The sequence below is a fragment of the Dermacentor silvarum genome, chromosome 9, assembly GCF_013339745.2.
Source record: "Dermacentor silvarum isolate Dsil-2018 chromosome 9, BIME_Dsil_1.4, whole genome shotgun sequence".
Classification (NCBI taxonomy): Eukaryota; Metazoa; Arthropoda; class Arachnida; order Ixodida; family Ixodidae; genus Dermacentor; species Dermacentor silvarum.
Window position 1 is genome coordinate 77,435,232 of NC_051162.1, and position 4,682 is coordinate 77,439,913.

General features: G+C 44.5%; 1 long non-coding RNA gene across 1 annotated transcript; it reads left to right on the plus strand.

Annotated features, from left to right (window-relative positions):
• The first annotated feature begins 233 nt into the window (after positions 1-233).
• Positions 234-3,476, plus strand: LOC125940112 (uncharacterized). The gene is made up of 3 exons (XR_007463351.1): positions 234-421; positions 2,839-2,880; positions 3,339-3,476. It is a non-coding gene; the product is annotated as an uncharacterized LOC125940112 (long non-coding RNA).
• Positions 3,477-4,682: the final 1,206 nt, after the last annotated feature.

Here is a 4,682-nt window from a genome sequence, read left to right on the forward strand (position 1 = left end):
ATTTCCCGCGCGCTCCGTACGTGACCGGCCGGCGCACTGCGTTACCGCGATAAAGAAAATAGTTCCTCAAGGAACCTAAGCAGAAAACTTTCATACTCTTGAAAACCACAAAAATTGTTAAGAAATACCATTATATTACAATATTTGTTAATAAATATTGCAATTCATGTCTATAAAAGCGTGGATTTGTATGCGCGTTTTTGTGTGAATGCGCGCTTGCGCTCTTGACTCTTTGGCGCATTCCGGAACTTTGTGCGTGCGGCGTATGTGTGCGGGTTGCGTGATGAGTTTGCTGCGTTTGTTTTCTGTGCCATTTGCCTCGCTGTGACATCTTTGGTATTCCAACTTGTTGCTCGCTCTTTATGGGCTACACGTTGCCTCGAAGATCACCATGATCGCCTCCGACTCAGCCACATCGAAGGTGAGTGTTTCGAATTCCACTTGCTCGTTCGTTGCGACGCTTTCAGCAAAAGTGCGTACAGAGCCCGTGCGTGTCTTCCACGCGCCTCTGTGCTCGTTTTCATTACTAGTACTATCCTTCCGTTGTGAGAATTGGTTGTGCAGCACTAGATTTGTGATATTGAGCATGAAGTTTTGTCCTGATTTAACTTCACAGCGCGCTTGCGGCGACGTAAAGCAGCTATGTGGAGCCAGCTAAAACAGGGCATGTTGTGTCACGGCCGGGCTCGACTGTCGCGCGCGCTCGCTTCTTGCGAACGCGCGCGCCAGTCGACCCCGGCCGTGGTTGTGCGCGCCACGATTTTTGGTACGGTGTTCCAGCACCGATTGAAATTAGCCTTATTAATGAGCGCTCGTGCTCTGCCGTTTTGGTGGGCAGCTATGTGGAGCCAGCCAAACAGGGCATGTTGTGCGCGCCACGATTTTTGGTGCGGTGTTCCAGCACCGATTGAAATTAGCCTTATTAATGAGCGCTCGTGCTCTGCCGTTTTGGTGGGCAGCTATGTGGAGCCAGCTAAAACAGGGCATGTTGTGCGCGCCACGATGTTTGGTACGGTGTTCCAGCACCGATTGAAATTAGCCTTATTAATGAGCGCTCGGTGCTTTGCCGTTTTGGTGGGCAGCTATGTGGAGCCAGCTAAAACAGGGCATGTTGTGCGCGCCACGATGTTTGGTACGGTGTTCCAGCACCGATTGAAATTAGCCTTATTAATGAGCGCTCGGTGCTTTGCCGTTTTGGTGGGCAGCTATGTGGAGCCAGCTAAAACAGGGCATGTTGTGCGCGCCACGATGTTTGGTACGGTGTTCCAGCACCGATTGAAATTAGCCTTATTAATGAGCGCTCGTGCTCTGCCGTTTTGGTGGGCAGCTATGTGGAGCCAGCTAAAACAGGGCATGTTGTGCGCGCCACGATGTTTGGTACGGTGTTCCAGCACCGATTGAAATTAGCCTTATTAATGAGCGCTCGTGCTTTGCCGTTTTGGTGGGCAGCTATGTGGAGCCAGCTAAAACAGGGCATGTTGTGCGCGCCACGATGTTTGGTACGGTGTTCCAGCACCGATTGAAATTAGCCGTATTAATGAGCGCTCGTGCTCTGCCGTTTTGGTGGGCAGCTATGTGGAGCCAGCTAAAACAGGGCATGTTGTGCGCGCCACGATGTTTGGTACGGTGTTCCAGCACCGATTGAAATTAGCCTTATTAATGAGCGCTCGGTGCTTTGCCGTTTTCGTGGAAACAATTCGACGTGAAATAATCCGAACTGTACTGTAATCAAGTATATTTCGTTCGCGCAACGCAGTCCGTTGATGTGCATCTACTACATGGCGTGTCGGGATCGGCGAAAATATGCGCGGGGCGTTTTGCCGTTCTAATGTATTCTGCTGCGCTGTTCGCTTCAGGATCGAGTGCCCAGAGCCCGCTGACACGCCGTGCGGTAGACACGCGCTGTGGCGCGATAATAATAAAGAATTGCAAGGACGTATATGTGATTCTATGTGATAGGTGAGATAAAAAAAGGGCTGATGCCAGCGAATGCTGTGAAATCATCAGGTTATGTGTGGTTTGTTTTCCGCCGGTACGCGCGCGGTGAAGTTTTTTTTTTTAACCATTATCTCCCTTCGACGCCATCGAGTACTTCGCGCTAACGCCTTCGCGTAGGCGCTCTATATTCACGGAAAAGGCAGATTCTGTGGGATTCTATGTTCTGCTTTAGTGGGATGAAACATTCAAAATAATGTCAACGTGTGAACTTTCAGCCTTTGACCCTTCAGTAACTGATTGATTTAACTAAGTTCGAAAATCAGTAAAGGAACAAGATGCTTGGGCATATTTGCCGTGTCGTCCCACTGTGCTTCCAGTGGCATATAGGCGTTATCGACAAATGTCAAAAAATTAGCAAGGCTTTTTTTTTATGAGATAGAAGTAGACAGCTATGTCAGTAAGTTATTCTTGCTTTGAAGTCGCACACTAAAGAGGAGAGAGAGTTAAAGGGGAGCGTATCCTTGTGATCTAAATGACGCTTTGCCATAAGCTTGGAACTATGGTTTGTTGGTGGAGCAGTTCTGTGGAATACTGCAGTAGCAGCAGTTAGACGGAGAGTAAAAAATGCAACACTGGTTTTATATGAACGAGCTACCTTTAAGATGTGGCCGCAACAGTTCAGTAGATGAGCAAAAATAATTTTAAAATTTAGGAGAGAAATTAAAAACAAATTATTTGCCCACCTCACACTGCCAGTGGCAAGAGCAGCCATGCTTTAATGTTTTCAATCAGTCATTTATATCCATCCATTTATGTCGGCCTAATCGTCCTTGTAGATGTTTTGATTGTTGCTTTTGAGTTATCGTGGCGTCATATTTTAATACTGACATCTGTTTTCAGAATCAAAATGAGCCTGGAGACGCCACTGCCGGAATGCGAAAGGTGAATTCTTTGGCCATTCATCGTCTAGCGTCACCATGATCAAATGCACTGTTGCCAGGAGAATGTATTGCCGGGAGGTATTCTTAAGATTTAGTAAAAATGGTAGCATTGTCTCCTTTGCGATCTTGCATAGCCTTTGATTTGCGAGTCGATTCACCCGAAAGTATGTGAAGTATCCTAAAAATGATACTTGCATTAAAGTTTTCGATGCTTTGGTTTACTTACTATTTTATTTTGTACTGGGTGAATCCTTGTTTTTCTGAAGCACATGGCATCCTAACAGCATAACAAGCTATGACATTAGTTTTAGTTGTTTTTATTAGTGACATTAGTTGACAATTTATGTCTAGAGCAGGCAGTATTTCTGTGATTTATTCGGAGTGTTGTTGTTGTGTAAATGTGCTTAAAATCCTTAAACTACCTCACTAATATTTACCTAAACGTTCCGTTTCACATAGGTTGGAGAAGTGCTCATTCAGATGATCCTGGCACAGCTTGCCATGGTGGACCAGGCAAGTTTGCAAGGGCCTTGATTCACCATGTGGTCACGGAGAAGAACCTCATGGGCCACTCACTTCTCGGAAACAACACCACCAATAGGCAAAAAGAGGCTCTTGGCCTTATCAGGGTCAACGCTGTTATAGGCAAGTACCGTACATCCTTTTTCCCATAGCATTTTTGCATTCACATTTTGTACTTGGAATTACCAGCTTGCTATTAGCACAACAAATGACTTTCAAGTAGCCTGTGTCTGCAACTACGTGCTACAATAGCTTACTATTTGGAATGAATGTTCATTTGATCTCAAGTCTCAATGCCTCCATACTAAATTGATAAATTTTAAAAGCAGCCTTAACTGCCAGAAGTGATTGGTGGCTCCAACTGACAAAGTTAGGTGTATTTGCACATTAGTTGCACTACTTGATTGTCATTGCAATGAATAGTTGCAATGAAGCAACTACCAATCTGTAGCACCAATCTGTGAAGCATGCTACCAATCTGGTGGTATAGCGGGTGTGCTTAAGTAGCCTGAATGTGTTGTTATAATATAGGAATTGTGGAGAAGCTATGCTCAAGGGCAGTTACTGCTCAACTCGAGGGACAGCACTTCCACAAAATTTCAGCAATCAAATTGGCCCTCCAAATTCTGTAACGCAAAACATAGTGGTTTCACCTATTTCAACAGACCACATTGAATTAAAGTTGCTCCTGTCTTGAAGGAGGTCCATGTGGTGGCAGACAGTAGCCTTTCAACAGAGGGAGCTTAAGTTACGGGGCATAATTGTTTGGTTGTTTCGATCAAAGCAACAATAGGAACAGTTGCCAACTTCGTTGTCAACATTGCTATGTTTAGCAATGTCCACTCATTCTAGGCACTCAACCTATTAAGATCCAATTTATCACATTGTATTCTAGGATGTGGAAAAAAACAAAGGTATTTATTTGACTTTTCCTCACGTTCCCATAAAATGATCAGTACTCAATAGGCCCTTGGCAGCTACTATATAAAGCTTCTTACAGAACATGAGGCATGTCCACAGCTCCCACTCTGAAATTGTTGGAAATGTCTCCTGCTTTCTTACTTCAAAGACGCACTTGCCTGTTTTCAGCATTATTATAAACCAGTGCTCAAGTACTATGGGTTTAGATTTATCAAAGATTGAATGAGCTTTGTAGGTGTTCATGTTTAACCCTTTGAGGATCACATATTTTCTGGAAATACGTCCCCCAATTTAAGCGTTATATTTTTATTCTGGATTGTTCTTCAGAATGACCTTTCGAGAAAAAAAATGGGTAAATAA